The sequence below is a fragment of the Lepidochelys olivacea genome, assembly GCF_965140295.1.
Source record: "Lepidochelys olivacea isolate rLepOli2 genome assembly, chromosome: 4".
NCBI classification, from domain to species: Eukaryota; Metazoa; Chordata; order Testudines; family Cheloniidae; genus Lepidochelys; species Lepidochelys olivacea.
Window position 1 is genome coordinate 50,198,062 of NC_140414.1, and position 17,181 is coordinate 50,215,242.

General features: G+C 40.1%; 1 protein-coding gene across 4 annotated transcripts in view; it reads left to right on the forward strand.

Moving 5' to 3' along the window:
• INTU (inturned planar cell polarity protein) overlaps nucleotides 1–17,181 on the forward strand; it is a 112,642-nt gene that overhangs the window by 19,060 nt on the left and 76,401 nt on the right. The window lies entirely within an intron of this gene.

Consider the following 17,181-nt stretch of genomic DNA (forward strand, 5'->3'; position numbering starts at 1 on the left):
GGGGGAAGTTAATGCAACTCTCTAAGCAGTTGAAGAAGTCTGTAGGCGTAACATGGTTGGAGGGGGCAGGAGTGGGCCTGTATATACTAGTTTTGACTAGGTTCAAGAGGAGCAGCAAACAAAGACCCCAAACTGTGTAAAGGGTCAGCCTGAGCTGATTCAGAGTGTGAGGTACTGTGGAACAAAGAACTGATAACTAGTGTATGGGCCTACGAGAATTCCATGCAGATGATAAGTAGTGTCTGGTAAAATTAGCCTGCATGTCGACTTTTTGTTTGGTAATACATTTTTTCTGTGTAGTCTTTTTGTCCTAAATAAATGTACTGTGGTTTGTGAAAATTGATTGGTCACTGGTAAACCTGTCATAGTTTCTGGTAGATAGTAGAACTGCAGGTGCTGGACTAAAGTGAGACTTGCTTGGAGAAGCACTGTAATTAGGGTTCCCAATTTTCGTTGGATGTATTCCTGGAGGTTTCATCGCATGACATAGTCTTTAATTAAAGATTAATCTTTTATTCCTGGAGACTCCAGGACAGTTCTGGAGGACTGGCAACCCTAACTGTAACTTGCAAGGAAATTACAGCCTAAATCCACAGTCTGGAGGGAGAAGGATATGAAATCCCACTCTGAAAAAGGGGCCCAAGATCTGAGCAGGAGTGCCCTCAAGGAGACTACAAAGGGATCAGAGATGCAGTTATCCCTGTGGCCATTTTGGGGTAATCCAATAAGACAATCACTGTGTGCTCCAAAGTATGAAGCTTTGAAATGTGTATATATATGTGTGTATTCTGAAACTAAATTAAAGTGTGGGAGGGAAACGTTGGGTAAGGGAAGCATTAGGGGGAGGTGTGGAAATGAAAGTCTTAGGCCACCATTTTACAGGGTCTTGGTAGAAACTCTGCAATTACCTTAAATGCTCAAGGGGAAACAATCTAAGTATAAAGGTCTAAATGTATTTTAAGAACAGATACATATTGCACAAAGCCTCTTATCTGTAAAGGACTGGTGATATTAGCCTTAAGATTGTTCTCTGGAGAGAAGAGAGTGAAGATGTATGCTCTGGATGGGATTTTCAAAAACTCCTGAATAATTTAGGAGCACAAGTCCTATTTGAAAGTCAAATCACATAAGCACTCTTGAAAATTCCACATTGTATACATAAAGACAGATCACACATTGACTCACGAGTGCATGTTTTGGATAAGAGTATTAAATAATACTCCCTTGTAAAAAAATGAATAACCTTCAAGTTGTTCCACAAAAGGGGAAAGGGTTAATATATAAATAAGTCTGAAGGGAGATAGGCCCTGGTTTATATGCATACATTTCGTTGACAAAACAGTTTGTAAATGCCTACCACCACACTAACAACGTAATTCCTTCTCTTGGGTCACAGTTAAGGTGACCAGAGAGCAAGTGTGAAAGAGAGGGACAGGCGGTAATGGGTAATAGCCGCCTATATGAGACACAAACCCTGAATATCTTTGGGACATCTGGTCACACTAGTCCTCAGTTAAAGTAGTATTCTTTTCTCTCCTGATTTTTGTCTACAAGAATGGACATACAGGCAGATCACTATGACAAGTAGCAGGCCTAGGAGATTAGATTAACTCTTTAACTGTTTCTGTTTCCATGGCAGGTATAGCAGTATTGCATTTATCCTTTACAGAGCTAAGGAGGCAATAGTATGTTAAGAGGGTGTGGAGAAATGAAATCTTTGTTTTGTTTTAAATGGGGACAGTTACTTAAACCTCAGAGGCTGGTAGTTTATTACATGTCCTGAGCTACCATCAACCAATGTAACCTTATTTTTACATGTTGGAAACAAAATACGTTAAAGCATACTGCCATCATTCCGCTTTGAACAGGGAAAATGTGCTATATCCTGTGCCAAGTGGCATAAAAAGTATAATTTACATATAAAAATACTCTAAATTATATATGTGCAGTGAACATTGGGTACTCTGAAATCTGTATGTGGTATCTAGCACCAGGGATATTTTGCATAAACTAAATGCTTGGATTTTAATGCAGTTGGCATAAGGGATGTACTGTTAAAAACCCAAACACTTAAATTTTTTTTGTAAACCACTTTTAATTTAGTTTGTTCCAGTCAAACCCTTCTGGTTTAGCGTTGCTGTATTGTATATCAGATGGCAAGATAGCCAGGCCTTTTGAGTGTACACCCAAACTCTGGTTAAAACCAGAAGTGCAGTTTAATTTTAGATACATAGATGGTACTAATATGAAGAGAATGGAAGTTTCTTATGGTCTAAAATATCACTTAAAAGAAAAAGCTTAAGATGAGATTCAAGAATCGTGTCCTGAATTGAGCAGTTCTTTATTAAGATGTACTTCAAGTTTAAGTTGATCTAAATACTCACGAGAATTACTAGTTTATCAGTTGTTAAGCTAATCAACATGGTATGGTTCAGGTTAACCAATGTTGCTAGAATTCTACTTCTCTCATCTCTTACCAATAAGGGCCTGCAGAACAATACACTACTTTGCCTATATGCATTTGTTACTCTGTATAACATGGTGTGATCTTGCTGGTAGTCTTAACCTCGAGAACCAGGCATTAAACAACTCTTCCCTCTGAACATGAACATTTTGAAGTGCTGTTCTTTGGCTATATTAGTAACAGTCTTGGGACACTTGGCATATCTAATTTAATTTTCTAATTTGATTTCTAAATAAGAACTCTGTAGATTTTAGTTTTGTATCCCTGGCAGACAGAATACCTGATTTAAAGTAATCTCATACAGCTCTGAGATTCCATTCTCAATGAGAAGTATGGTAGCTCTTTCAGTAGCTGTCAATGTTTAATAATATTGCAGATTAATACTGCAAATTAAGCACTTTGTTTTACAACCAAATGGGCTAACAAAAAAGGTGGACAAGGCAGTTACTTACTAACTTTAATGGAAATTTTTTACATAGTTCCTTAAAATAGTGCCTTAAGGTATCTTGTCCTGTTCATTCTGAAATTTGTATCACTATATCTTAACACTTAAGATTGAACATTTGTCTATTTGTGCACCACACATTTAAAAATATCAAAGGTTGCATATGGAAGTCATAAGTTTTCTTGCAATACTTAACCATATAGATGGTCAGAATCATGGTTACATTTTCTATTCTGAGAAGAAATACACCATTTTTGGCACCAAAAATTGCTGTCTAATAGCCCTGTGTGTTTTCCAAAACAAAACAAAAATACTTTATCCAAGTCTGTTAAGCTATTTACTAAAAGATGTTCTAAAACTAAATCTTTCTGTATATTGTGACAGCTCCAGTGGAGTAGTCCTCAGTTGGCCACTTAGCACATCTGGATCTCCAAGTGTTTTAAGCCTTCCTGGGTCTTAGCAGGCTGCAGCACTGTTTCTTCCCTTGTGCTCTGTCTGGCACATTTCCAGGGCACTAACTCTCTTACTCCTTCACAGAAATGAAGCCCTTCAAGCTACTTGTGTAGGCCCCAACTTCCAGCACCCCCAGGATACCCCAGTAGCTTATGTAAACCCTTCTCCTAGAATCCCAGCAAAGGTCTGATCTTTCTGGGCTGCAGATTCTCTCAAGAGGCATGTGGTAGGTGTAGCATATAACAGACACTTTTGTTCTGTGATACTTTGCTCTTTATTTAATAACCTAGGAAATACACCCATCCATTTAAAAAAAACAACACTACTACTACATGCATTTCCCCTCACCTTGGCAGTCTTGGGGGAACAATCTGTGTTCAAATACATAGGGTCCACCCTTCTGTCTCATCCATCTCCTGCAGCAACTTCTCTCATCTTAAGTTGGTGAGAAGTGGCCAAAGAGAAGAATAGAGCAGTTTCTGCCCTTTGTAGCCTTCCTTTCTCCTTTATCAGATGATTTCCTAGTCAGCCTCAACAGTTGACTGCTGAGTCCGATCTGGTGACTTCATTGTCAGGTCACCTCTCCCAGCTAGGAGAATTGGTCTCTCAGGGGAGTCACTCTTGTCTACAGCTGTTACTCTATAATGATCGAGCACTCAAGTCAACAACCCATTTTGGTTTGCCCGTTTTGCTCCAGGCTGGACTGAAATACCAAAGCGCACAGAGAAAGCAACTAGCTTCCACACTAAAAATGGAATTTGCAGCTTGATAAGGATACATACAAAGTTCGTAATCTCACACAGAATTCGCTGTAAAGACAGATCCTCAAATCATCACAGAGGTCTGTCATAGTTCACCATCCCAGACAGAATTCAAACAAACAAACCCTTCCGGTCTTCAATGGTCCAAAAAAGTTGTGGGGTTTTTTCATTGTTGCTCTGAATGTACTTTTTATTTTTCTGCTCAAAGTAAAAAGTAGCTAGGTATATTGTGTTTGTAATGGCTCTTATTTGAGATCCTCTTTGCAAATGTAAGCCCTTTCATATTTTTGCAAAACCACTTTTGCTTGCCCAGCTTCATTCTTAAGGATCATGAATAATCTTGTTTTACTTTTTCTGCTTTATCAGTCATTCCAAGAAACTATTAACTATATTCTCCATTTAGTATCTGTTCAGTGTCACTCTTTTTCTAAGATTTCCCTATTCTTTGCTATCTTTGTTGAGACATATGAGTCTAGGTCTTCTCTAGTATTCGATGGGGGTAATGGAGTAAGTGAGTTTGATGGCACTCTTCATACACACTCAGTAGTTGCTGCCTGACTCATCATTCCTTAATTTCTGTGTCTAGGATGCCTATTGGTTGCATGTGTAAAGAAAGTAGAGCTGTAATGTAAAGAGTCTCCTTTTCTACTGGAGATGCTGGTTGAAACATCTGTTTGTTACTGAATCTCAATCTCTCACTTTTCTCAAGATACAAAAGGAAACCTCATACACTCCTTTTTGTTTTGAGCAGGTCCATTAGGTGCAAAGATGCAAATCTGAACTTTCAAAACAAAGCTCATTTTAAAGTAGACTTTTGTACATTGAGGTGATCCTGCAAAAATTCTAGTAAAGATGATCAAAACTTGGAACTTTGAACATGTTCAGTATTTTATAAAATCTTCTGATAAGTGGTCTAATTATTCATTTAATTTTATAAAACTGTACATCGTTCTCTTTTCTCCAGTGCTGAGTTTTTCTTGTTCCAGTTTTTTCTGTTCTGGTAAAAGAGCTAATACAGATTTTAAAAGGCCCACCAAAACAAGTTGAAGAAAAAACTGGCCTCTAAAAGCAGATGAGGCTTGTGATAGGAGATGCCAGTAACATTGGTTCTTTCTCTTCAAATTGAGTTGATTAGAGAGAGTAGAGAACTGTGTCCGTATCTTGTGGGAAGGGTGTTACTTAAGTGATGCTACTGGAAGTCTCACAATGGCCGAAAGGTTAGAAGAAGCATGCATGGGGAGGGAAATCCTTGCAGAGACTGAAAGGTTAACACTGTGGCATCCTAGTTTCTTAGTACTACACAGTGCTTTCTGTGCTATAGCTACACAATCATTCCAATATTGACCCACCTATTGACTTCCATTCGTTCTGTTACTGCACTCATCACTATGGTATCTGATTGCCGTTTATGGCTTCCTTTACTCCCTCAGAGAACACAAGGTACTTTTGTCTCCTAACACGATATAAGAACTTGAGAGAGACTAAGGCTAAGTCTACACTGGCAACTGAATGGCAAAACTTTTGTCTTTCGGGGTGTTTTTAAAAAAAAAAAAAAACACACCCCGGACAGACAAAGGTTTTGCTGACGACAAGCTCTGGAATGAACAGTGCTTTGTCAGCAGGAGCACTCTCCTTCCGACAAAGGAAACACTACTCGTTGTGGGTGGAAGTATTTTGTTGGCAGGAGAGCTCTCTCCTGCTGACAAACAATGGCTACACTGCGTGCCTTTTAGCAGCAAGGCTGTAGTGTAGACATAGCCTAAGTATATTCAGGATTACTGTAATTCTAAAGAATGCAAAGCTGGGTCATAATTATCAGTTGCATGTAACATTGCAGATGCTCAGTCCCTGTCCAAGCCTGAATGAACACTAGAAGCTATGCTGGAAGACAGTCCTATGTCCTCTTTTAATGGCAAACTGATCTTTAAGGTTTTGCCCTCTAAGGAAGGGAAACTTCATCTTATTTCCGCCTCTCACTCCCAAGAACCAATGAAGGATGGTGTTGGTTTCCTTGCACAGAGAATTTCTATTGTAGAGAAAATATGGTCCATCATGCTTGTGAAACAATTTCCTCCTGCATTTGAACAATAAAAGCTAGGGCTGTCAATTAATCGCACTTGATGGTTAACTCAACAAATTAACTCGATTAAAAAAAATTGCCATTTTAATTGCACTGTTAAACAATAATAGACTACCAATTTAAAATTATAAATATTTGTGGATGTTTTTCTGGATTTTCAAATATTTATGTCAAAGTGTACAGTGGAATGGTGGTCAAAGGGGCATACAAATATTTAGCATATCTGGCGCGTCAGTACCTTGCAATGCCGGCTACAACAGTGTCATGGGAACGCCTGTTCTCACTTTCAGGTGACATTGTAAATAAGAAGCGGGCAGCATTCTCTCTCATAAATGTAAACAAACATGTTTGTCTTAGCAATTAGCTGAATAAGTAGTAAGACAGAGTGGAGCTGTAGGCTCTAAAGCTTAACAGTGTTTTATTTTGAGTGCAGTTGTGTAAAAAAATAAAATTCTACATTTTGAAGTTGTACTTTCACGATAAAGAGATTAAACTACACTACAAAATTTGTATGAGGTAAATTGAAAAATACTATTTTTTACAGTGCAAAAATTTGTTATAACAATATAAATGAGGGCTGTACACTTTATTCTGTTCCAACTGAAATCAATATATTTGAAAATATAGAAAACATCAAAAATATTGAAATGTTTTATTTAACAATTGCAGTGCAATTAATTGTGATTATTTAATCGCATGATTAATTTTTTTAATAATTTGACAGCCCTAATAAAAACATAAAACATCATTGGTGGAGATCCTCATGTCAAGTTTTGTGTGTAATATTTTAAAAATAAATATACAATCCTAAAACTTCACCAATCCATGGGTATGGACAGTTATTGAAAGAGACAGGGCCATACGCAAGGATACCACCAAACATGGAATCCGCCTAACTTTCACTAGTTGTGAAACAGTAACCATTGCATAAAGACAGGTGACTCAGAGGCACGTACCTGCAAGGCAGCTATCTGTGTCTGTCCTAATGGAACTAACACACAGCTAGGATTCCTGTCAATGAAAGAATTCCTTTGAGAGCTCCAAAGTACTTTAAGGGATCTGATATTTTTTTCTTCCCGAGAGAGAGCGAGATTGTACTCAGTGAAAGGGTTATATAAAACAAGGAAAAAGTTTAGAAGCCAGAGCTAGCGATAGGGTATTTGCATAAGCATTGCCATGTCTCAATTTTCATGATGGAGTTTGAGATGCAGCTTATATTTCAGCCTCCTCTTCAGGGCCGGCCCACAACATTTTGGCACCTGAGGCGGGGAGCTCAAATGACACCCCCATACTCCCTTGCTTGGGCCAAAACTTTGAAAGGTCTCAATTCTGCCTTCTTCCTGTTCTACTCCTCTCATAATACTGCTCTACTACCTACCCCAAAAAGGAGAACTAACAACTGAAAATGCCTTGTTCAAAAATTTTAAGTAACACTTAACTTTCAAATGCCTGAAGAGCAAATGTAACTTTTCTTGTCTGCATAGTAAACACTGGCACTTACTGTTTGAATAATGAAAGTGGTGCTTTCTGTGCGTTCTTGGTTGCAAAGATTTGAACTGCTTCCTGCTGAAGGTCCACAGTCTGGGCTAGCTCATGCTCTACTGAGATGGTTGCAAGGTCGACCAGCCTCTCCTGTGTCATTGTGGAGTGTAGATGTGTTTTTATTAACTTCAGCTTGGAGAAGCCGCATTCTCCACTAGCAGCTGTTACAGGAAGTGTTAGAAGTATGCGCAGAGTAACAAAAGCATTTGGAAAGAGGGTGATCTTATTTATGCACATATATTCCAGAACAGCCTTTGGAGTTGATCCTGCTGAAATGTATCTTGAAAGGGCTTTCAGTTCATCACCTAAATCACTCGCATCAATATCGCGCATGTCATGTGTGTGCCCTGCATTGCTGGTGTAGGTCTTCTTCAGGTACAGTGAGGAGTTTTGGAATATCATACAACATCCCAAATATACTGCTGTGTTCCTTGAGCTGCATGAAACATTCTTCAACTGACTGTATTGCACAATCTAGCACCTGGTTAAATAATTCAACTTTGAATTGTTTTGGGGGTCTCTTAAGGGATTATCCTGTGCCTCGTAATCAAAATGTCATCCTCTTCTTTGGTGACTCTTGTATTCTTGAATGGGTGGGAAAATAGCTTCAGTGTGAAGTTCCTCTGCCAACATATGTGCACTCTTCAGAACATTTTGAAATCCCCCATCTGACCGGTAAGACTGTAGGTGTGACTTTGCTTTGTCCAGTTGTTCCATTGTTCCAGATATATCAAGGTGAATACCTTGGAGTCTCTTGCTTACAACATTTATTTCAAACAGTATGTCATGCCACAACACTAAGCCACGCAGAAATTTGAAGTTATGTATGTTTCTGGTGATTCCATTTCCCTCTGCCACTGTTCTCCCTTGAACAGTTCCTGCCAAAGCATTATGCCCCACAATGGCAACTATGACATCATCTATCTTCCTAATTTGGTGTTTTTAAAATTAGGTTTTATCGTCACCACTCGACTTAGCCATTGTGTGGCACTCAGGGGTTTCAGTGTCAGCAAGGATGTTCCCAGATGTTGCTTCAAAATTTGCCATCGATGAGTTGATGCAGAGAAAAATACATAGATGCTTTGAATTACATTAAAAAATTCAGTAGCCTCACTAGAAGCTGACGCTACATTACTGACCACCAAGTTCAATGCGTGAGAACAGCATGGGACAAAAAAAGCTCGAGGGTTTAATTCTCGGATCCGTGTCTGCACTCCTCTGTTCTTTCCTCTCATGTTAGCACCATTATCGTAGCCCTGACCACTCATGTCAGCTATCGCAATTCCTGAATCTTCCAGCTTTTTAAGAAGCACATTTGTCATACTAGCTCCTGTAGTATCATCAGTGTCAATAAATTCTAGAAAATGCTCTCTGACCATCACCATTGCAGGGACATTTTCACTAGATTCTGTTGTTGTTACAAAACACACCATTAAAGTCATTTGTTCCATATGGCTGATGTCAGGTGTGCAGTCCAGAATAATTGAGTAATATCTTGCTGACTTGAGATCTGCCACAATCTTCTGTTTGACTTTTGTTGACAGTAACTGTATGATCTTATTTTGAATTATTTTTCCAAGGTAGTGGTGTGTGTACATTTCTTGGGTGTCAGAGTAGCAGCTGTGTTAGTCTGTATCCGCAAAAAGAAAAGGAGGACTTGTGGCACCTTAGAGACTAACAAATTTATTTGAGCATAAGCTTTCTTGAGCTACAGCTCACTTCATCAGATGTAATGACTTGTCTTTAAGGTGCCACAAGTCCTCCATTTCTTGGGTGGTGACTCTTCTTAGATCTCCTGGAGTACAGCACCAAACTTAGCCATAAGCTCCACAATTTTAAGGAAGTTTCCATTGCTTGGCACATACAGCTGATCTGAAGTGCTACACAGTGCTAGGTTTTGAGTAGCAAGCAGTCTCACAATGGCCATGAGGCTTTTCAGAACATTTTGCCAGTAAAGAGACTCTGATGCAATCTTCTCTTGATGCTGATCATCTATGGTGGCCTTTAACCTTAGTCTCATCTCAAGCTCTTTCCACCTATGGAATGCTCTCTGTTTATTTGCTGCCTTCTCTTGGCATGCCAGATTTCTAGCCAGATTTTTTCAGTCCTTTGTTCGTGTAGAACCCAATGTGGTTGGAACATTAGACTGGAAGAGTTTGCAACAAAAACAGTATGCGGCATTCTGGGTTTTTGAGTACATAAGCCATGGCCTCTCCACTTTGTCACCATTGGGGATTTCACGCCAGTAATGTGTTGGATGGAAACTTCTATTTTGTCTTTGGGGAAGTTTTTCACTTGCTGTGGCCCATGCAGTACAAGGAAGTCCCTCAGGCTACTGCTCAAGTGGGTCCACAGTCTTGGATCATCTAGACTTAAGGAACCAAACTCAGCAGCAGCTGTTTCTTGCACCTCCACCACACTCTTCTCTGATCTAAACTTTTCTTCAGGAAAGTACATGGTTACATCCATTTGAGATGGAGACTTGGATGCTGCAGTAGCTGCCAGGTTACCTGCACTCTGACTAATTGGAAGATCAGGCATCTCCTCACCACTCACATCCTCACTGGGCCCAGAAGGTTTACTGTGAACATTTGTGTCTGTGTATCTCAGGAGAGCTGCTTCCTGCTTAGATATAAAAGCTTCCTTTGCTTGCTTGCTTTTTCTGAATGCTGCCCCAGAGGGGCTTTTTCTTCTTTCACTCATGATTGCTGTTCTGTGCCAGCTATAGTGGCTCTCAACACTCAGTTGAAATGGACAAATAAGCAGGCTGGTAGCAGGGCCTAAGTGAGGAAGATATTGGCATCTTAAGGGCCTAACTGGCTCCTATGACTTCAGTTAGCTGCCTGTTCTCCTCAAGTGGGTTCAGGGAAGCAGCAGGAAGCTCCCTGAGAAGCTGCTGTTAATCAGTCCAGGCTCCTGGGGGTACTAGAGAGGTACATAAGAGGCTCCTCCTCCTCTCTCTCCCTGCAGCTCCGGCTGCTTTCTGTTATTCCCTCTCACCTTTTCTCCTGCCTGCCTGTTATGTCTCTTGTGCCCTCCTTCCTCAGCACAGCACTCCACCCTCTCTGTGCCTCTAGAGCAACAAGAATACATATGCCCCAGCAGCAGACACAATTTTCTACACTCCGGGTCCTAGGGGTGCTAGAGAAGTACATACAGCCCACCTTATATTTCAGACCCTATACTAGTTAGTCAATTTCTGTTGTTTTTTGAGTGTTTCCTATGCAACAAAGGGGAGGGGATATTACCTTAAATAGGCAAATGTGGTTGTAAAACCACAAAAAAATTGGTAGGGGAGCTTTTGCAGGTCTTATATCCATCCGCTATTCTTAATTCATATTTTTTAAATGGACTAGATTTCAAAGTGACATTGTCTTTTAAGAAATGGTAATCATATTTACTAAATAAGTCCATGTTCATACCAGATTTAGTAACCTCTTCTCCCCCAATGATTATTATTTTCATTTACTGGATTAAGGTTCTCTATCCATTTGGTTGCTCTTATGCTTTCCGTATATCCTTGGAGGATCACTCTGATAAATGTAGCTTTTCTCAACTATACCATGAGTGATCTATAAAGATAAGGCATTTTTGAAAAATGGGAACCACCTGTAGGACTGCTTGGAGTCTCTGAAAAGCTCACTTATTTATAGTGTATGCTTACATTTTTACAAATTGAATAGAATAAATATTTACTGCAAGAATGGAAGTTTTAAATACATGAACTGTTAGGCATCAAATGATAAAACACTTTGAGTACATGAAGCGTAAATATTGCTTTTAAAAGGCAGTTGAAAATTTTCCGCTTCAGGAAATTTAAACATCTCATGGGAAGTATGAAAGTCTTCCTTTCACTTCAAAATATTAAGGTGTTTACTTTCCCACTAAAATGTGGGCAGCTGGTTTGAACTTTCTCACTTGGCAGAGGATTAAACGATTACTGTTGTGGAGACAGTGGTCTAAAAATTTTGAATTCCCTAGTAAACAAATTTGTTTTGTTAAGCAATGCCAGTAATCTGGAACAAGTTTCTATATTTCCTCTAGTGCCTGTAATTCAGGGGTTCTCAAACTTTTGTACTGGTGACCCCTTTCACACAGCAAGCCTATGAGTGCGATCCCCCGCCCCTATAAATTAAAAACATGTATTTATATATTTAACACCATTATAAATGCTGGAGGCGAAGTGAGGTTTGGGGGGTGGAGGCTGACAGCTTGCGTCCCCCGCCCCCCATGCAATAACCTCGCAACCCCCTCAGAGGTCATAACCCCCAGTTTGAGAACCCCTGCTAAATGATAGTCTTAAACATCTAGTACTAAATTATTGCATAGCATGGCACTTCACTAATTCTATTCTGCCAACTATGTTCACACAAAAAAACATTTCTTGATAACATAACCTCTTAACATACAATGTTGGTGATGTCTGTCTGTACTATCGTAGTGTGGACACTGCATCCAGATTCAGGAACCCAAGATTTCTGTTGGCTGGTATGGATTCCCCTTGGTCGCTTTGGGCAAGCCATTTAACTCTGCCTCAATGTCCCCATCTTTAAAAGAGGGGTAATATCTACAATACCTGAGGGGCTGATGAGGACATCTTATGTAACTTTAAAACATTAAAAATGTGAAATAAAATAAATGTAATTACTTCTACCCCTAGAAACTGTTGGGTGGGTTTTAGGGAGCTGCTGAATACCCACAGGTTCCATTGACTTCAGGGGCAGCTGCAAGTGCTCAACACCTCTGGAAAATTAAGCTGTGATTGGCTAAAGTCCAATTCTGCATACCAGAGTCCAATAGTGCACAGCTGGTATAATCACTAAATCCCATAAAAGAAAAGTCCATATGTGCATCGCATTAAATGGGTAGGTGAGATGAACCTTTGGAGTTAGAAGGGGACAAAACTAAGGGACCATATGTTGCAGCCTGAATGTGGGGGAGAGATTTTTTGTTCATTGGGAAGAAGTGATGCTCATGTCAAAGACTGAGCAGGCCAAAGACTTTCCTGTGGTGTAAATCAAAAGAAATACAGACTGGAGAGAGAATGGTAGAGACCATTATTTGAAAGGAAGGGTTTTCTATGGGATGTTATCCTAAGGAAACCCATGACATTTAGCTATTATAATAAAAAGGGATTTTATCAGTGCTGTTTGTAACACACTTCCTTTTTGGGGGGTATTAATTAGAGGGGATCGTGCTTCAAAATCTATCAACTGTTACTAAGAAAGTTTGAGGTCCCTGTCTTTATTCCATAGAACAATCTTTTATATAATCTTCAGTCCCTTTCTGTTTCCTTTTCAATTACTTTAAATAAACATCTAGCCAAAAATGATAAGCGTGCCACTGTCAAAGGGGAAGGGTTTCAATCAGATTCCAAGATCTTTAAACCACTGAACTGAAGGGTAGAAATATACCCTACCACTGTGGGAACATTTACAATCCTCTCCAAATTTATTCTACTTCCTACCAAAATTATTTCAGCCTTCTTTGGACTCATATGAACCCAGCATTATGGGAGAACTGCTATCTCTGTTAGCTAATGAGAGAACAAAGAGAGAGCAGAATCTAGGTTATGTGGAAATGAGAAGTAAAGTTGAATATCGTTAGTATCTTGAGGTGTTGCCTAGCTCAAAAATCTCACAATCTCCCTAGACAGTTTGCATGTGCACTTAATAGGAGGGTTGTGAAGCCTGAACCCTATTAGAATCATAGAATCTCAGGGTTGGAAGGGACCTCAGGATGTCATCTTGTCCAACCCCCTGCTCAAAGCAGGACCAATCCCCAACTAAATCATCCCAGCCAGGGCTTTGTCAAGCCTGATCTTAAAAACCTCTAAAGAAGGAGATTCCACCACCTCCCTAAGTAACCCATTCCAGTGCTTCACCACCTTCCTAGTGAAAAAGTTTTTCCTAATATCCAACCTAAACCTCCCCCATTGCAACTTGAGACCATTACTCCTTGTTCTGTCATATGGTACCACTCAGAACAGTCTAGATCCATCCTCTTTGGAACCCCTTTTCAGGTAGTTGAAAGCAGCTATCAAATCCCTCCTCATTCTTCTCTTCTGCCGACTAAACAATCCCAGTTCCCTCAGCCTCTCCTCATAAGTTATGTGCTCCAGCCCCCTAATCATTTTTGTTGCCCTCTGCTGGACTCTTTCCAATTTTTCCACATCCTTCTTGTAGTGTAGGGCCCAAAACTGGACACAGTACTCCAGATGAGGCCACACCAATGCCGAATAGAGAGGAACAATCATGTCCCTCGATCTGCTGGCAATGCTCCTACTTATACAGCCCAAAATACTGTTAGCCTTTTTGGCAACAAGGGCACACTATTGACTCATATTCTCGTCCACTGTAACCCCTATGTCCTTTTCCACAGAAATTCTACCTAGCCACTCTGTCCCTAGTCTGTAGCTGTCAAGGTTCCTCCCCCACTCTGAACGCTAGGGTACAGATGTGGGGACCTGCATGAAAACCTCCTAAGCTTACTTTCACCAGCTTAGGTTAAAACTTCCCCAAGGTACAAAGTAATTTTATCCTTTGTCCCTGGATCTCCACTGCCACCACCAAACTCTAACTGGGTTTACTGGGAAACGTAGTTTGGACACATCTTTCCCCCCAAAATCCTCCCAACCCTTGCACCCCACTTCCTGGGGACGGTTTGGTAAAAATCCTCACCAATTTGCATAGGTGACCACAGACCCAAACCCTTGGATCTGAGAACAATGAAAAAGCATTCCGTTTTCTTACAGGAAGACTTTTAATAGAAGTAAAGAAATCACCTCTGTAAAATCAGGATGGTAGATACCTTACAGGGTAATTAGATTCAAAACATAGAGAATCCCTCTAGGCAAAACCTTAAGTTACAAAAAGGAGACACAGACAGGAATAGTCATTCTATTCAGCACAGTTCTTTTCTCAGCCATTTAAAGAAATCATAATCTAACACATACCTAGCTAGATTACTTACTAAAGTTCTAAGACTCCATTCCTGGTCTATCTCCGGCAAAAGCAGCATACCGACAGACACAGACCCTTCGTTTCTCTCCCTCCTCCCAGCTTTTGAAAGTATCTTGTCTCCTCATTGGTCATTTTGGTCAGGTGCCAGCGAGGTTACCTTTAGCTTCTTAACCCTTCACAGGTGAGAGGATTTTTCCTCTGGCCAGGAGGGGTTTTAAAGGTGTTTACCCTTCCCTTTATATTTATGACAGTAGCAGTGCATGGAATACTTCCGTCCTAAGTGCAGGACTCTGCACTTGTCCTTGTTGAACCTCATCAGATATCTTTTGGCCCAATCCTCTAATTTGTCTAGGTACCTCTGTATCTTATCTCTACCCTCCAGCGTATCTACTCCTCCCAGTTTCGTGTCATCTGCAAACTTGCTGAGGGTGCAATCCACGCCATCTTCCATATCATTAATGAAGATATTGAACAAAACCGGCCCCAGGACCGAAAACTGAGGAAGCTCCTGAGATGAAAATTTGCCCAGGTCCTCCAAGGTCCTCCCAAAAAATGAAGAATGCAGCTACTCTAGAGAATCACAGAGTTTGTTTACTGATAAAGAACCTCAAAAGTAGAAGTTGTCACTGTTATTGACGTTGATTTACTCTATTCTTCTCAATAAATAAATAAAAGGGAAGATTAAAGACAGAACAAAAATTGAGAATGCTAATGAGAAGATTTGACCTGTTAAGCATCAGCTTATCTGCCTCAAATGTGCTCAGAAGAAAATGCTCAGTTTAAAACTGGAAGATTTGTAAACCAGTTCTTCTCTGTAAAGAAGATATAATTATCTCTTGCTAGGCAACTTAGTGTCTCAAAGACATTAACAATTCTGATCAATAATAGACATGCTCTCTCCATTGACTTTGGCTGGGCATTAGTTCATTTTGCAGGTGATAGGTGTGAACTTTTTTGAGGTAATCTTTATACATCATAGAGGTGCTATATAAGGCACAAGGAAATTTCTCTTGCTTTTCAATGTGATTATTAAGTGCAGAATTTAGGATTTTCAACTCACTCCCACAAGAAATAAGAATGGCCATGCAACTAATCACTTTGAAAATTAAATGAGAAACTAATTTTTTCATCTTAGTTTGCCTTCATTTTCTATAGACAGAAAGCATAGACAACCATGTAAATTATCAACTAATTGAGCTATTTTTCCTGTCTGTTGAAAGAAAGTGTTATCAGAACCATAGCCTGAAAAACTGAAACTGGAAATAAAGCACAAATTTTTTAAGGGAGGATAATTAGCCAGTGGAACAGCTTGTAGAGGATTCCCCATCACTTGACGGCTTTAAATAGAGAAGATAATTTTAAATCAAGCACATCTTCCCCAAAGAGATCTAGTTCAGCCACAAGTTACAGGGTTCAATGCTGGCATTACTTGATCCAGTTCAGTAGCCTCTATTATAGAAGTGGTCAGACAAGGGACTAAATCTGCAAAGAATTAGGTGTTGCAGTGCCTAACTTTTAGAGGTCATGCCACCCAGTGCAATCTACAGCCCCAAGATACATGCTTACACTCCCTATACAATGTATGTGGAGAGAAGGGCATCTAAGGATGGGATCCACAAAAGCCAGCAAGCTGAGTGGGGAGCTGCCTAAGGACTTGTATATACAAACACTTTGTTTGAGGCAAACCAGGGTGTAAATCCACTCCATGTTACCCTGTCCATACATTTATACACATTCCACAATGGAATGACTTCAACAGGAGAGTTTGAGAAAGCCCTGTGTCTGAATACCTCATAGCCCAGTGGTTAGGGCACTCTCCTGAGAGGTAGGAACTATGAGTTTAAATCCCACACCATATGAATTCTGCTGTTGTAAGCTAACAGGTCTTTAATCTAGCCCATTTTGAAATTGAGGTAGATTAAACCACACTAAGGAATTTTTAGTGTGCAGCAGCATGGTCCACACAGACACCTACAGTGCAGGGCAGTAAATTTACATTCTAGCTTGCCATGAACTAAGTGTTTGTATAAACAAGCCCTAAACTAGCCATTAGGAACTGCCCGGAAGGGAGGTGTGGCCTACAGCTTGCTCCTCAAAGGAAGTTAGGCACTTATCTCTGCTTGGTATTCTCAGTTGTGAACCCTCTTCTGGAGTTAGGTGCATAGGCAAGAAACAGAAGAGGAAGTGGGTGGCAGTACCACCCACCCATCTAATTTCTAGCCCCGAATGAGTGGTCTAATTTAATTATTTGTATACATTTATACACATTCCACAATGGAATGACTTCAACAGGAGAGCTTATGAAAGACATGCTTCTGAATAGCCCAGTGGTTAGGGCACTCACCTGAAAGGTAGGAGACATGAGTTCAAATCCCCTCTCCATATGAGGCGGAGGGGAGAATTGAACCCAGGTATTCCACATCCTGGTGAGCGTTCTAACCAGTGCCCTAAAATGATAAGGTGTTATGGGGAAT